This window comes from Mobula birostris, chromosome 25 (assembly GCF_030028105.1).
Source record: "Mobula birostris isolate sMobBir1 chromosome 25, sMobBir1.hap1, whole genome shotgun sequence".
Taxonomy (NCBI): Eukaryota; Metazoa; Chordata; class Chondrichthyes; order Myliobatiformes; family Myliobatidae; genus Mobula; species Mobula birostris.
The window spans coordinates 54,813,108-54,830,686 of record NC_092394.1 but is presented as its reverse complement, the minus strand read 5'-3'; the positions used below and the strand labels follow the sequence as shown (position 1 = coordinate 54,830,686).

Genomic DNA, 17,579 nt, shown 5'->3' with positions numbered 1-17,579 from the left:
CCCTTTCCGCAGGGATCGCTCCCTATGCGACTCCCTTGTCCATTCCTTCCCCCCCCCCCCCATCCCTCCCCACCGATCTCCCTCCTGGCACTTATCCTTGTAAGCGGAACAAGTGCTACACATGCCCTTACACTTCCTCCCTTACCACCATTCAGGGCCCCAGACAGTCCTTCCAGGCGAGGCGACACTTCACCTGTGAGTCGGCTGAGGTGATATACTGCGTCCGGTGCTCCTGATGTGGCCTTTTATATCTTGGCGAGACCCGACGCAGACTGGGAGATCGTTTTGCTGAACATCTACGCTCTGTCCGCCAGAGAAAGCAGGATCTCCCAGTGGCCACACATTTTAATTCCACATCCCATTCCCATTCTGACATGTCTATCCACGGCCTCCTCTACTGTAAAGATGAAGCCACACTCAGGTTGGAGGAACAACACCTTATATTCCGTCTGGGTAGCCTCCAACCTGATCGCATGAACATTGACTTCTCTAACTTCCACTAATGCCCCACCTCCCCTTCGTACCCCATCCGTTATTTATTTATATACACACATTCTTTCTTTCTTTCCCTCTCTCCCTCTCACTATACCTTTGCCCATCCTCTAGGTCCCCCCCCCCCTTGTCTTTCTTCCCGGACCTCCTGTCCCATGATCCTCTCATATCCCTTTTGCCAATCACCTGTCCAGCTCTTGGCTCCATCCCTCCCCCTCCTGTCTTCTCCTATCATTTTGGATCTCCCCCTCCCCCTCCCACTTTCAAACCTCTTACTAACTCTTCCTTCAGTTAGTCCTGACGAAGGGTCTCGGTCTGAAACGTCGACTGCACCTCTTCCTAGAGATGCTGCCTGGCCTGCGGCGTTCACCAGCAACTTCGATGTGTGTTTCTTGAATTTCCAGCATCTGCAGAATTGCTTGTGTTTACGTATACTGTGATTGATTTACTGATTTATTATTATTTTCTTCTTCTGTATGATGTATTGCATTGAACTGCTGCTGCTCAGTTAACAAATTTCACGACACATGCCGGTGATAGTAAACCTGATTCTGAGGTGCGGACCGACGTTCACCAAATCCAACACATTGCTCTGTGGGATGTGATAGAAAAGGACAGCACGGAACCAGACCCTACGGCTCTGGAGGAGCGGACCGACAGCAGCCCGACCGTGGCTTTATGCGAGAGCTTTCCGTGTCCGGCGTGGCTGTTACTTGCAACAGTGAGCCTGGGGCTGACAAATGACTGGGTGAATGGGGAGGACTTTGAAATGTTCCTAAGTTTCGGTACAAATACAGGGTTGTATTCATCCAAAGAGTGAAAAAACGGGAGGCTGTTAATACCCAGGATGGAACGTTTCAACCGTTTCCATCAACAGAGGCAAAGCCGCGCCCAGCATCTGGAGGCGGCGGTCGATGCCCAGTCCGACCGAGCGATGCGGGATCCCAGCGGAGCCGGGGGGAGCAGACCTGAGTTTAGGGCTAACGGGTCTCCTTTCCCCAGTAATCGACTGCGGGAACAGTTGAGAACGGGGGGGTTTGGAACGGCCGGAGGCGGGATGGGGTGGAGTCTCCCTTTTCCAGATGATCAGTTCCGAAGATGGGACAACCTCAGCTCTCCACGGTTACCGAGACAGAGGATGCAAACGTGATTATGTAACTTCCAATGGCCAGGCGGCTCCTTCATTGGTCAGATCACACGTCCATCTATAGCTTAAGACCAATAGGAAAGGAGCGGCTCCAGAGCCCCTGATTGGTAGGATACTGGCGGTCATTCGGTGTCGTCCCGTGATCCCGGCACCAGAGATGCGAAGAGCGGCGGGAGGTGGGTCTGGGGTCCGGCGAGGAGAGTGGGCGCCGGGGAGGTGGGTACAAAGGGCTGGGTGTGAGAGAGCGACCTGATGTTCCCATCGCAGATCCGCCTCTTCTCCAGGGCTAGGGGAGCGGCTGGAGGGAACGGACGCCGGGGTTGGGCCCACGGACTCATCGGGAGCAAACACTTAGCGCTGAACACGGTAAATCCTGATACCAGCCATTCATATCGGGAAACCACTGCCCCCTCCCCGGCGGGTGGTCCAGACCGGTGCAGCCGCCGTCTGATTCGAACTCGTGCGGCAGACAGACAGTGAGTGTTTCCATTCCGGGCATAGAGCGTTTTCAGCCGGTCTCCCTCCCGAGAGGCTGATGTCGGAGTTGGGAAAAGATCCCTCGCCGCAGGTCGGGGCGATCCTTCCCCGCGGATCTACAGTTAATTTAACCTGTGATACAACTGTGATCAATCCTCGCACCGAGCCCCTCTACCTCCAGTTGTATGAGAACCTCCATTCCCTCCTCTGTGTGGGAGTCGGGAACCCACTGTTCATGGTATTATGAACATAAAGATCGCTCCTCCACCCCCTCCCCAGGCACGACCCAGTGGGCTCTCCCCCCACCCCGTTACCCGGTCTGGAAGGTTGGCTCAGTCCGGTGAAATGCTGGCAGTTGGTCTGTCGCTGCCTACCGAAGACATCGCTGTCCCTTGTATTTCACGCACGAACAATCAGGATATGTCCTAGATCAGTTTGAAATGTTTTAGAAACATCTGGCCCCTGGGTGAAATTTTGACCTGACCACTGCCTTCTCTCCAGACCCCTGCTGCAACCTGACAGGATTCCGGATGTACTGAACTCCCGTAAAATTGGGCTGGTTGCGCCATCTCCCATCTCAGTGCCGACATCTGGGGAAACAGTCTAATTAGCCTTCACTGCAGCCTCTCTATTGCAAAAATACCCTTCCATTGACGAGAAGCTCAAGAAGGCACAAATCAATCCATTCTAACATTTCATACAGGTGCGGTAGATATTCCTTACTCCTTTATACAAATGATCCTGAATTGAAGACCAATATTTAGCTTCAAAGCCACCCTCTGTACCTGCAGGCTTTCAGCCACTAATGTACAGGGACTGGTATGTCGTTATGTCTTCCCTTTACACATTCTATCACCATTCAGGGAACACCTTATTGAACCAAGGTGGGTCTCAAACCAAACTGCATCTGCCATGCATTTGCTAATTACAAAATGTTCTCCCAGCTTTGTGTCATCTGCAAACTTGGATATCTTGAATGTACAAGTCACTGCTGTGATCTGTGATTAAGCTGGTCTCCAGTACTGAACCTGAGGTATGGTACTGATCACTTCCTGCCACCTGCAAAGTACACATTTCTTTGTAATCTGTCAACCAATCCTCAGTCCACTTCAGTGTATCACCTCCAGTCATGGACTGTCATTTTGTCAGTCCAGATACTCCACACCATCTTGTTCTCTTCATATATCCTAATTATAGTAGATCCTCAAAATTGCAGTCAGTTTGTTAAGAATGATGTCCCATCACTTTGACCAATCCTGTTAATGTTTTTCAAAAGCTTTGTTGTATCGCAGTTTCTTGTATTCCGCCTTTTCAGGTACAGGTCTGGAATTCCCAGTTTTTTGTTTCTGTTTGGTGGGGTGAAGGGTGGAGGTTGCATTGGTAATGCTCCAATCTGTAGAATTGATCCAAAGTCTGAAAAATTTAAGAATACCATCAATTTATCCACTATTTCTTGAGCCTCTTCCTTTAGTCCATGGGCAAGTAGACCATCAAGGCTTCCACTTTGGCTTTACTAACTCTAACTCGCCCGGGGAAGTTTCTGTTTATGAGGGAAGACAGACAGACCCTCAGTTTCTGTTGGTTGCTCTGCTATTCGCCTTCTCAGTTATACCCTCTGTTCCCGACTATTTTCACAACCTTCACGTTTAATAGGAACTCCTGTGCTTAGCCAGTTTTAATCTGGTACACATTCAGGAGGCCCAGCAAAGAGCGCGGAGGCTGTGGAGACCAGATGGCAAGACACGCAGCTGGAGGAAGAAGTTGCTGCTGAATTGTCCGTGGTCATAAGATGGGCCTCTGTATCCGGCCAGGAATCTCCCACCAGCATCACTAATGTAAACCCCGGTTAATGAAACCACACTGGATCACTGAAAGCAGAAACCAGTCAGCTCATTACTGGCTATGGAAAGACCAGAGCGGAGATGGCATCCTTCAGTTCAGACTAAATGGGGACCTGTGGGTGGTGGGGTAAGTGGATGGGCTACAGAACTGGTGGGGAGAAAAGACCAAGAGTATTGTGAGAGCAGGGTGGAGAGTCTGTGATGGAATGTAGGTCCCAAGAGGCAGAGGCCCAAGTCCTGGACCTGTTGCTATCTTCTGCCAGTAGGGAAAGATCCTGGGGAATTGAAACAGAGACTGTAGAAGTGAGTTCTGTTCATGTGACAATGTGTGGATCCAGAGTGAGGAATGGAGCCATTGTGAAAGAGGAAAGAAATGAAGTTAATATCTGGGGCAGGACATAACTAATGAGGAAGTGTAAAGTCAGCATTCATCTAATACTGCATTTGTGGAAGTACAAATGTACTGAAACCCATGATCAGGGAGTGGTTGGCTGGTGTAGCAAGCCTCATTGAGTCCTGACCACAACAGGGAGACCCATTAAGGGAAGGTCACCCTCCTAATGAAGCATTCATGTCACAGTGGGGGCAGTCATTTTCTGTATTCTCACCAGCTTTGGTGATTTTTAACCCTCTATGTTCAAACTTGCTTTACTTCCTTGCTATAGTTTTTGAGGTTATTATGCAAGGATTTGATTAGCTGGCAAGAGTCAGCACACGAGGGTTTCTTACGTTGTCAGTGCTGACTGAACTGATTTAGTGCTGAGTTAAGAGTTTTATGTTGTGTTGGGATGCTGCAAGGGTGTTTCAGAAGCAATCAGACTTTTATGAAATGTACAATCAGGCTGGTGATGCATTTTATTATATTTCATTAAAGATTCAGAGAAACTTGAGATATAGAGGAATATGCATATCTGACCTGACTTACAGACAAATGAATATGCTCCCACGAGTATCGGTAAATCGAAAAGCCCAGCATTTATTTGTTAATACTGTCAGTAGAGCTAGTTTGCTTTCCACCTGTAGTAATTACTTTTCATATCAGTCTTCTGTGCTTTTGATGCCATACATTGCAATACAGTACTCTGGATGTGTGGTTATTGTGTTGCAGTTTTTGTGTATTTTCTGAATTATGGATAACATTGACTTATGCCTATAAACAAGGAGCCCCTTTGTTACCCAAATGAGCTGTACATTTAACACACATTTCTGTGATTCCAATAACATTTAAAATGAATAAAATTCATATGGGCTTAACTGGACAGAGTGCCACCAGGCAGAATTTGGAGTTGTGCAAAAGAAATTCATCAGAATTATCCAGGAATTTAAGGACTATTTACAACAATAGGGCGACCTATTCATTCTCTCAGGACTGAATAAAGAATGAGTCTTGAACTGTTAGGTGGTCTGACTGAGGTGTTTAGGATAATTAAATACTAGTAAAGTATTGTTTGGAGTAAGTCCTGAATGTGGGTGTTTTGAAGTGGGTGTTGCTGCGTAGGTGGGAGTATTTGATGGCACTCTTGTGCACCCTTTGACATGTTAAAGGGTGCGATGGTCTGTGTTGTGCGGAGCACCAAGTGGGACTGACAATGTTTACAACAGTCCAGCAGCAATCTGCCTGCCAGGTGCCAGTGGTCAATCACCTAGAGGTGTTCTGGCCACACAACAGCACAAACTGGAGCAGGATCTAGACCATGGGAGATGGTTTAAGCTGAGCAAGTGTGAAATGTGTACTTTGGTGAGGTCAAATAGAAGGATGCTGAAGAGCACCAAAGTACATGGGGTCCAAGCCCATAACTGGTTAAAGAGCAGTCATCAAGCAGAGAGGGTGATATGTTGGGAAGAAGGTTTTCTGTGCTCAATGTCAGATCTGGGAAGTCCTGGAGACTCCCAGCCTCCCGGACGGCCACATCTGCACCAGATGCGTGGAGCTGCAGCTCCTTAAGGACCGTGTAAGGGAACTGGAGATGCAGCTCGATGACCTTCGTCTGGTGAGGGAGAGTGAGGAGGTGCTAGAGAGGAGTTACAGGCAGGTAGTCACTCCAGGGCCTGGGAGACAGGTAAGTGGGTAACAGTCAGGAGAAGGAAGGGCAAGAGACAGATGCTAGAGAGTACCCCAGTGGCTGTCCCCCTTAACAATAAGTACTCCAGTTTGGGTACTGTTGGGGGAGACGGCCTACCTGACGGAAGCAACAGAGTCCAGCCCTGTGGCTCAGAAGGGTAGGGAAAGGAAGAGGATGGCAGCAGTGATAGGGGACTCTATAGTTATAGGGTCAGACAGGCAATTCTGTGGACACAGGAAGAAACACGGATGGTAGTTTGCCTCCCAGGTGCCAGGGTCCGGGATGTTTCTGATCACGTCCATGATATCTTGAAGTGGGAAGGAGAACAGCCAGAGGTCGTGGTACATATTGGTACCAATGACATAGGTAGGAAAAGGGAGGAGGTCCTGAAAACAGACTACAGGGAGTTAGGAAGGAAGTTGAGAAGCAGGACCACAAAGGTAGTAATCTTGGGATTACTGCCTGTGCCAAGTTACAGTGAGTATAGGAATAGAGTGAGGTGGAGGATAAATGCGTGGCTGAGGGATTGGAGCAGGGAGCAGGGATTCAGATTTCTGGATCACTGGGACCTCTTTTGGGGCAGATGTGACCTGTACAAAAAGCACGGGTTGCACTTGAATCCCAGGGGGACCAATATCCTGGTGGGGAGGTTTCCAAAGGCGATTGGGGAGAGTTTAAACTAGAACTGCTGGGGGGTGGGAACAGAACTGAAGAGATGGAGGAAAGGGAGGTTGGCTCACAAATAGAGAAAACTTGGAGACAGTGCGAGAGGGAGGATAGGCAGGTGATAGAGAAGGGACGTGCTCAGTCCGATGGTTTGAGGTGTGTCTATTTTAATGCGAGGAGTATTATGAACAAAGCAGATGAGCTTAGAGCATAGATCAGCACTTGGAGCTATAATGTGGCCATTACAGAGACTTGGATGGTGCAGGGGCAGGAATGGCTACTTCAAGTGGCAGGCTTTAGATGTTTCAGAAAGGACAGGGAGGGAGGCAAAAGAGGTGGGGGCATGGCACTGTTGATCAGAGATGGTGTCACGGCTGCAGAAAGGAGAAGTCATGGAGGGGATGTCGGCGGACTCTCTGTGGGTGAAAGTTAGAAACAGGAAGGGGTCAATACCTCTGCTGGGTGTTTTTTTTTATAGACCACCCAATAGTAACAGGGACATTGAGGAGCAGATAGGGAGACAGATTCTGCAAAGATGTAATAATAGCAGTGTTGTTGTGGTGGGAGATTTTGATTTCCCAAATATTGATGGGCATCTCCCTACAGTGAGGGGCTTAGATGGGATGGAGTTTGTTAGGTGTGTTCAGGAATATTTCTTGACATAATATGTAGATAAGCCTACAAGAGAAGAGGCTGTACTTGTTCTGGTATTGGGAAATGAACCTGGTCAGGTGTCAGATCTCTGTGGGAGAGCATTTTGGAGAAAGTGATCACAATTCTATCTCCTTTACCATAGCATTGGAGAGGGATAGGAACAGACAAGTCAGGGAAATGTTAATTGAAGTAAGGGGAAATATGAGGCTATCAGGCAGGAACTTGGAAGCATTAATTGAAAACAGATGTTCTCAGGGAAACATACGGAAGAAATATGGCAAATGTTCAGGGGATATTTGCGTGGGGTTCTGCATAGGTACGTTCCAATGAGACAGGGATGTTATGGTAGGGTACAGGAACTGTGGTGTACAAAGGCTGTTGTAAATCTAGTCAAGCAGAAAAGAAGAGCTTATGAAAGGTTCAAAATACTAGGTAATGATAGAGCTCTGGAAGATTAGAAGGCTAGTAGGAAGGAGCTTAAGAGTGAAGTTAGGAGAGTCAGAAGGGGCCATGAGAAGGCCTTGGCGGACAGGATTAAATAAAACCCCAAGGCATACTACAAGTTTGTGAAGAGCAAGAGGGTAAGACGTGAGAGAATAGGGCCAGTCAAGTGTGACAGTGAAAAAGTGTGCATGGAACCAGAGGAGACAGCAGAGATACTTAATACTTTGCTTCAGTATTCACTAAGGAGAAGGATCTTGGCAATAGTAGGAATGACTTGCAGCAGACTGAAAAGCTTGAGCATGTAGATATTAAAGGAAGAGGACATGCTAGAGCTTTTGGAAAGCATCAAGTTGGATAAGTCACCGGGACCAGACGAGATGTACCCCAGGCTACTGTGGGAAGCGAAGGAGGACATTGCTGAGCCTCTGGTGATGATCTTTGCATCATCAGAGGACAGGAGAGGCTCTGGAGGATTGGAAGGTTATGGATATTGTTCCCTTATGTGAAGATGTGACTAAACACATTGATGAAGGTAGTGCAGTAGATGTAGTGTATATGGATTTCAGCAAGGACCAGTGGTATGCTTCAGGGGTCTGTTCTGGGACCCCTACTCTTTATGATTTTTATAACTGACCTGGATGAGGATGTGGAGGGATGGGTTAGTAAATTTGCTGATGACACAAAGGTTGGGGGTGTTGTGGATAGTGTGGAAGGCTGTCAGAGGTTACAGCAGGACGTTGAAAGGATGCAAAACTGGCTGAAAAATGGCAAATGGAGTTCAACCCAGGTAAGTGTGAGGTGGTTGATTTTGGTATATCAAATATGATGGCAGAATATAGTATTAAAGTTAAGACTCTTGGCAGTGTGTAGGATCAGAGGGATCTTGGGGTCCGAGTCCATAGGACACTCAAAGCTGCTATGCAGGTTGACTCTGTGGTTAAGAAGGCATATGGTGCATTGGCCTTTTATCAACCGATGGATTGAGTATAAGAGCTAAGAGGTAATGTTGCAGCTATGTAGGACCCTGGTCAGACCCCATTTGGAGTACTGTGTTCAGTTCTGTTCACCTCACTACAGGAAGGACGTGGAAACCATAGAAAGGGTGCAGAGGAGATTTACAAGGATGTTGCTGGATTGGGGTGCATGCCTTATGAGAATAGGTTGAGTGAACTCGGCCTTTTCTCCTTGGAGTGACACAGGATGAGAGGTGACCTGATAGAGGTGTACAAGATAACGAGAAGCATTGATCGTGTGGATAGCTATTTTCCCCTGGGCCGAAGTGGCTAGCACAAGAGGCCATAATTTTAAAGTGCTTGGAAGTAGGTACAAAAGAGATGATAGAGTAAGTTTTTTTGGCAGAGTGGTGAGTGCGTGGAATGGGCTGCCGGCGGCGGTGGTGGAGGTGGAAACGATAGGGTCTTTTAAGAGACTCCTGGATGGCTACATGGAGTTTAGAACAATAGAGGGCTATGGGTAAGCCTAGGTGGTTCTCAGGTAAGGACATGTTCGGCACAGCTTCATGGGTCAAAGGGCCTCTCTTGTGCTGTAGGTTTTCTATGTTTCTACATCTATCTGCGGTACAGAGGCCTGAAGGCACACTTTCAGCGATTCAGGAACAGCTTCTTCCTCTTTGCCATCTAATTTCTAAATGGACATTGAACCTATCAACACTACCTGACTACATTATTTTTTTTTGCTCTACTTATTTTAACTCAACTATTCAATAGATATATATATTTCATGTAATTCAGTTTTTTGCCTCTATATTTATTTATCATGTATTTCATTGTACTGTGCCGTAAAGTTTACAAATTTCACAAAATATGCCAGTGATATAGTAATATGCCCAATAGTAACAGAGACATCGATGAGTAGATAGGGAGACAGATTCTGGAAAGGTGTAATAATAACAGAGCTGTGGTGATGGGAGATTTTAATTTCCCAAATATCGATTGGCATCTCCCTAAGGTGAGGGGTTTAGATGGGGTGGAGTTTGTTCTGGAAGATTTCTTGACGCAATATGTAGATAAGCCTACAAGAGGAGAGGCTGTACGTGATCTGGTATTGGGAAATGGACCTGGTCAGGTCTCAGATCTCTGTGGGAGAGCATTTTGGAGACAGAGATCATAACCCTATCTCTTTTACAATAGCATTGGAGAGGGATAGGAACAGACAAGTTAGGAAAGCATTTAATTGGAGTAAGGGGAATTATGAGGCTATCAGGCAGGAAATTGGAAGCTTAGATGTTCTCAGGGAAAAGTACAGAAGAAATGTGGCAAATGTTCAGGGGATATTTGTGGGGAGTTTTGCATCGGTATGTTCCAATGAGATGGGGAAGTTATGGGAGAGTACAGGAACCATGGTGTACAAAGGTTGTAATAAATCTAGTCAAGAAGAAAAGAAAAGCTTATGAAAGGTTCAAAAAACTAGGTAGTGTTCGAGATCTAGAAGATTAGAAGGCTAACAGGAAGGAGCTTAAAAAGGAAATTAAGAGAGCCAGAAGGGGCCATAAGAAGGCCTTGGTGAGCAGGATTAAGGAAAACCCCAAAGCATTCTACAAGTATGTGAAGAGCAAGAGGATAAGACGTGAAAGAATAGGACCTATCAAGTGTGACAGTGGGAAAGTGTGTATGGAACTGGAGGAAATAGCAGAGGTAATGAATACTTTACTTCAGTATTCACTATGGGAAAAGATCTTGGTGATTGTAGGGATGACATACAGCGGACTGAAAAGCTTGCGCATGTAGATATTAAGAAAGAGGATGTGCTGGAGCTTTTGGAAAGCATCAACCATGTTACCATAGAAACTACAGCACAGAAACAGGCCCTTTGGCCCTTCTTGGCTGTGCCGAACCATTGTTCTACCTAGTCCCACTGATCGCACCTGGACCATATCCCTCCATACACCTCTTATCCATGTACCTGTCCAAGTTTTTCTTAAATGTTAAAAGTGAGCCCGCATTTACCACTTCATCTGGCAGCTCATTCCACACTCCCACCACTCTCTGTGTGAAGAAGCCCCCCCTAATGTTCCCTTGAAACTTTTCCCCCCTCACCCTTAACCCATGTCCTCTGTTTTTTTTTTCTCCCCTTGCCTCAGTGGAAAACACCTGCTTGCATTCACTCTGTCTATACCCATCATAATTTTATATACCTCTATCAAATCTCCCCTCATTCTTCTACGCTCCAGGGAATAAAATCCTAACCTATTCAACCTTTCTCTGTAACTGAGTTTCTCAAGTCCCGGCAACATCCTTGTAAACCTTCTCTGCACTCTTTCAACCTTATTAATATCCTTCCTGTAATTTGGTGACCAAAACTGCACACAGTACTTCAAATTGGGCCTCACCAATGCCTTATACAACCTCATCATAACATTCCAACTCTTATACAGTACTCAATACTTTGATTTATAAAGGCCAATGTACCAAAAGCTCTCTTTACGACCCTATCTACCTGTGACGCCACTTTTAGGGAATTTTGTATCTGTACTCCCAAATCCCTATGTTCCATTGCACTCCCAGTGCCCTACCATTTACCTTGTATGTTCTACCTTGGTTTGTCCTTCCAAAGTGCAGTACCTTACACTTGTCTGTATTAAACTCCATCTGCCATTTTTCCGCCCATTTTTCCAGCTGGTCCAAATCGCTCTGCAAGCTTTGAAAACCTTCCTCACTGTCCACTACACCTCTAATCTTTGCTTCATCAGCAAATTTGCAGATCCAATTTACCACATTATCATCCAGATCATTGATATAGATGACAAATAACAATGGACCCAGCACTGATCCCTGTGGCACACCACTAGTCACAGGCCTCCACTCAGAAAAGCAATCCTCCACTACCACTCTCTGGCTTCTTCCATTGAGCCAATGTCTAACCCAATTTACTACCTCTCCATGTATATCTAGTAACTGAACCTTACTTACTAACCTCCTATGCGGGACCTTGTCAAAGGCCTTACTGAGGTCCATGTAGACAACATCCACTGCCTTCCCTTCATCCACTTTCCTGGTAACCTCCTTGAAAAACTCTTAATAGATTGGTTAAACATGACCTACCACGCACAAACTGATGTTGACTCTCCCTGAGTGGAATAAGTTGCCAGGACCGGATGAGATGTACCCCAGGCTACTGTGCGAGGCGAGGGAGGAGATTGCTGAGCCTTTGGCAATGATCTTTGAATCATATGTGGGGACGGGAGACGTTCCAGAGGATTGGAGGGTTGCGGATATTGTTCCTTTATTCAAGAAAGGGAGAAGAGATAACCCAGGAAATTATAGACCAGTGAGTCTTACTTCAGTGGTTGTTAAGTTGATGGAGAAGATCCTGAGAGGCAGGATTTATCAACATTTGGAGAGGTATAATATGATTAAGAATAGTCAGCATGGCTTTGTGAAAGGCAGGTTGTACCTTATGAACCTGATTGAATTTTTTGAAGATGTGACTAAACACATTGATGAAGGAAGAGCAGTAGATGTAGTGTATATGGATTTCAGCAAGGCACTTGATAAAGTACCCCGTTGAAGGCTTATTGAGAAAGTAAGAAGGCATGAGATCCAAAGGGACATTGCTTTGTGGATCCAGAACTGGCTTGCCCACAGAAGGCAAAGAGTGGTTGTAGACGGGTCATATTCTGCATGGAGGTCGGTGACCAGTGGAGTGCCTCAGGGATCTGTTCTGGGATCCTTACTCTTCATGATTTTTATAAATGTGCTGGATGAGGAAGTGGAGGGATGGGTTAGTAAGTTTGCTGATGGCACAAAGGTTGGAGGTGTTGTGGATAGTGTGGAGGGCTGTCAGACGTTACAGCGGGACCTCTGACAGCCCTCCACATGATGCAAAACTGGGCAGAGAAGTGGCAGATGGAGTTCAACACAGATAAGTGTGAAGTGGTTCATTTTGGTAGGTCAAATATGATGGCAGAATATAGTATTAAAGGTAAGACTCTCGGCAGTGTGGAGGATCAGAGGGATCTTGGGGTCTGAGTCCACAGGGTGCTCAAAGCAGCTGCGCAGGTTGACTCTGTGGTTAAGAAGGCATACGGTGGAATTGTGTTTAAGAGCGTAATGTTGCAGCTATATAGGACTCTGGTCAGACCCCACTTAGAGTGCTGTGCTCAGTTCTGGTCGCCTCACTAGAGGAAGGACGTGGAAGCCATAGAAAGGGTGCAGAGGAGATTTACAAGGATGTTGCCTGGATTGGGGAGCATGCCTTATGAGAATAGGTTGAGTGAATTCGACCTTTTCTCCTTGGAGCGACGGAGGATGAGAGGTGACCTGATAGAAGTGTATAAGATGATAAGAGGCATTGATTGTGTGGATAGTCAGAGGCTTTTTCCCAGGGCTGAAATGGTTGCCACAAGAGGATACAGGTGTAAGATGCTGGGGAGTAGGTGCAGAGAAGATGTCAGGGGTAAGTTTTTTACGCAGAGAGTGGTGAGTGCGTGGAATGGGCTGTCGGCAACGGTAGTGGAGGCAGATACGATAGGGTCTTTTAAGAGACTCCTGGATAAGTACATGGAGCTTAGAAAAATACAGGGCTATGGGTAAGCCTAGTAATTTCTAAGGTAGGGACATTTTCAGCACAACTTTGTGGGCCGAAGGGCCTGTATTGTGCTGTAGGTTTTCTATGTTTCTATGATATTAAGTCTGATTCTGATGTGGCATGCTTGCCTTCATTATATAAGGCTCAGAAAGTCATTTTGCAGTTGTATAAAGCTTTGGTTGGGCTGCACTTAGAGCATTGTGTGTAGTTTTGGCCACCCCATTACAAGAAGGACATGGAGCCTTCAGAGAGAGTGCAGAAGAGATTTACCAGGATGCTGCCTGGAATAAAGGGCATGTGCTATTAGGAGAGGCTGGACTAACTTTCTCTCGAGTGGCGGAGGCTGAGGGCTGATCTCATAAAAGTTTATAAGGTTATGAGAGGCATAGCTGGTATCTTTTTTTAATACTAAGTAGTCATGCATTTAAGGTGAGAGGTGGTACGTTCAAAGAAGATATGTGGGGCATAGTTTTACACAGAGAGTGCCTGGAATATGCTACCTGGGGTGGTAATGGAGACAAATATGATACAGATGTTCAAAAGGGTCTTCGATAGGCACATGAATGCACAGAGCATAGAGGGACGTAAGCATTACGTAGGTGGAAGCTAGGCATTTTATTATCTCATCACAGAATTGTGGCCCAAAGGGCTTGGACTGTTCTGTTTTCATAGATAGAATCCTTTTCCCAGAGTAGAAATGTCAGATACTAGAAGACGTGCGTTTAAAGTGGGAGGGAGAAAGATGTGTGGATGTTTTTACAGCGAATGATGGGTTCCTGGAATGGGCTGGCATGGGTTGTGGTGGGTCCAGGAACTGATAGAAAGGTAGTTGAATATGCCAAGAGATAATAGACCATGTGCAGGCAAAGGAGATTTGTTTTAATTGGCATTTTGTTCTGCACAGACATGATGGGCAAAATGGAGTCTCCTGTGCTGTGCTATTTGCAGTTGTTTGTCAATTCTCTGAGGAAAACAAAATAAGCACTCAGTTCAGAGTACCCTATGGCCGTTTCCCTCAATAACCAGTATACTCCTTTGGAAACTGTTGGGGGGGGGGTGCGGGGAGATGACCTACCAGGGGAAAGCTGCAGGGACCAGGCGTCTGGCATTGAGCCTCTCTCTTTGGCTCGAAAGGGAAGCGGGAAGAAGAGGAGCGCAGTGGTGATATGGTATTCAATAATTAGGGGATTACACTGGAGATTCTGTGGATGTGAAAGATATTCTCAGATGGTATGTCTCTGGCCCTACATTCCTCCTTAGAACACCTGGAGAATAAAGACACATACATAAGGCTCCTTTTCATTGACTACAGCTCTGCTTTTAATACCATCATTCCAAATCAACTGACTCCTAAGCTCCGGAACCTCAGCCTTAGCACTCAGATCTGCAGCTGGATCTTCAACTTCCTCACAGACAGGACCCAAGCTGTAAAAATAGGGGTCAAGCTCTCCTCTACAATCACTCTGAGCACCAGTGCCCCACAAGGCTGTGTACTCAGCCCCCTGCTGTACTCACTGTACACCCAGGATTGTGTAGCCAAGTTTCCATCAAGCTCAATATACAAGTTTGCTGATGACACAACAATTGTAGGCCGTATCTCTGGTAATGATGAGTTTGAGTACAGGGAGGAAATTAAGAACCTGGTGGCATGGTGCGAAGACAATAACCTATCCCTCAACGTCAGCAAGACGAAGGAATTGGTTGTTGACTTCAGAAGGAGTAGCGGACCGCACGACGCAACTTACATCGGTGGTGTGCAAGTGGAACAGGTCAGAAGCTTTAAGTTCCTCAGGGTCAATGTCACAAATGACCTGACTTAGTCCAACCAAGCAGAGTCTACTGCCAAGAAGGCCCACCAGCGCCTTTACTTCCTGAGAAAGCTAAAGAAATTTGGCCTGTCCCCTAAAACCCTCACTAATTTTTATAGATGCACCGTAGAAAGCATTCTTCTAGGGTGCATCACAACCTGGTGTGGAAGTTGTCCTGTCCAAGACCGGAAGAAGCTGCAGAAGATCGTGAACACAGCCCAGCACATCATACAAACCAATCTTCCGTCCGTGGACTCACTTTACACCGCACGCTGTCGAGGACACGACTCACCCAGCCAACAGACTTTTCGTCCCCCTTCCCTCCGGGAGAAGCTCAGGAGCTTGAAGACTCGTACGGCCAGATTTGGGAACAGCTTCTTTCCAACTGTGATGAGACTGCTGAACGGATCCTGACCCGGATCTGGGCCGAACCCTCCAAATATCCGGACCTACCTCTCGGTTTTTTTGTACTACCTTACTTCCCATTTTTCTATTTTCTATTTATGATTTATAATTTAAATTTTTAATATTTACTATAGATTTGTACTCCAGGGAGCGCGAAGCGCAGAATCAAATATCGCTGTGATGATTGTACGTTCTAGTATCAATTGTTTGGCGACAATAAAGTATAAAGTAAAGTATGTTGCCGGGGTCAGGGATGTCTCAGATCAGGTTCGGAGCATTCCTAAGGGGGAGGGGAAGCGATTAGAAGTTGTGTCCATGTTGGTACAAACAACATGGGTAGAAAAAGAAAAGAGGTCCTGAAGAGAGAAAATAGGGAGCTGGGTAGAAAGCTGAAAAGCAGGACATGAAAAGTAGTAATCGCTCGATTGCTGCCTGTGTCACATACTAGTAGAATAATATGACAGTTGAGTTTGTGGCTGAAAAATTGTTACAGGGGCAGGGCTTCAGATCTTTGGATGATTGGAATCTCTTCTGGTGAAGGTATAACCTGTACAAAAGGGACGTGTTACATATACCTTGCAGGCAGGTTTGCTAGAACTGTTGGGGAGAATTTAAACTAGTTTGGCAGGGGGTTGGTAATGAAGTGATAGATAGATCAGAGGATAGAGCAGTTAGTGTAAAGGTAGTGAGGAAGGATGGACCATGGATAGGGCAAATTGTAGTCAGTTGAATAGATTGAAATTTTGTGTATTTTAATGCAAAGGGTATCAGGAATTTACAGCTTGAATTAGTACATGGAACTATGATGTGGTCATTACAGAGACTTGGCTGTCACAAATGTAAGAATGAATGCTGGATGTCTCAGGGTTTAGATGTTTCAAAACAGACAGGGTGGGAAGTAAAACAATTGAGGGAGTAGCATTGGTCATCAGGGATAGTGTCGCAGCTACACAAAAAGAGGACGTCTGAGTCTTAGGGGGTGGAAGGCAGAAACAGGAAGGACACAATCACTGTATTAGAACTATTCTATAGAACTCCCAATAGCAACAGAGACACTGAGGAGCAGATTGGGAGGCAGATCTGGGAAATACGCTAAAATAACAGGGTTGTTGTCATGGATGACTTCAACTTCCCTAATGGTAATTGTCATCTCCTCAGTACAAAAGTTTAAGTGGGATGGAGATTGTTAGGTGTGGCCAGAAAGGATTCCTGATACAATAAGTAGACAGGTTGACCAGAGGAGAAGCCATATTTGGATCAGGCACAATGCAATGAACTTGGTCAGGGGACCAGTCTCTCAGTGAGTGAGCGTTTCAGAGACAGTGACCACAACTCCGTGACCTGGACAGGAATAAGAGCAGACACTATGAGAAAGTGCTTAATTGATAGAAGAGGATTTATGATGCTATTAAGTAGAATCTTGGGAGTGTAAATTGGGAAGTACACAATGGACATGTGGAGGATTTTTAGGGAGCACTTGCATGGGTTCTGGTTAGGTTTGTCCCATTGAGGCAGGAAGAGGATGGTAGAGTGAAGGAACCTTGGTTGACTAGAAATGTGAAGCTTTACATTTTTGTAGGAAAGAAACACGCTTAAGGTTTAGGAAGCAAGGATCAGACAGGGCTGTAGAGAGTTACGAGGTAGCCAGGAAGGAGCTTAGCAGAGCTGGAAGAGGGCATGAGAAAACTTTGAGTAGGATTAAGGAGAGCCCCAAGAAATTCTGCATGTACGTAAAGAACAGGAAGATGACTAGAGTGAGGGTAGAAACAATCAGAGATAAAAGAAGAAATGTGCTTGGAATTAGAGGGAGTATAGGAGGCCCTTAATGTAATCTTTGCTTCAGTATTCACCAGTGGGAGGGACTTTGATGAATATGAGAGCAGTGTAAAACAAACTGATGTGCTTGAGCATGTTGCCATTAAGAAAGCGGATGTGCTGGAACTTTTGGAAAACATTAAACCATAAGACCAGTGAGTTTTAATTCAGTTGTGGGAAAACTACTGGAGACGATTCTTAGGGACAGGATTTACAAGCA

General features: G+C 46.0%; 1 protein-coding gene across 10 annotated transcripts in view; it reads left to right on the top strand.

Annotated features, from left to right (window-relative positions):
• The first annotated feature begins 1,723 nt into the window (after nucleotides 1-1,723).
• The window catches only part of LOC140187550 (SH2B adapter protein 2), a 176,108-nt gene continuing 160,252 nt past the window's right edge, over nucleotides 1,724-17,579 (top strand). For 5 of the 10 annotated variants that reach the window (XM_072242947.1, XM_072242941.1, XM_072242948.1 and 2 more), the window contains exon 1: nucleotides 1,748-1,815. The gene's annotated coding sequence lies outside the window, so the exon portion shown is untranslated. The other 5 variants (XM_072242945.1, XM_072242944.1, XM_072242943.1 and 2 more) reach the window with 5 other exon arrangements.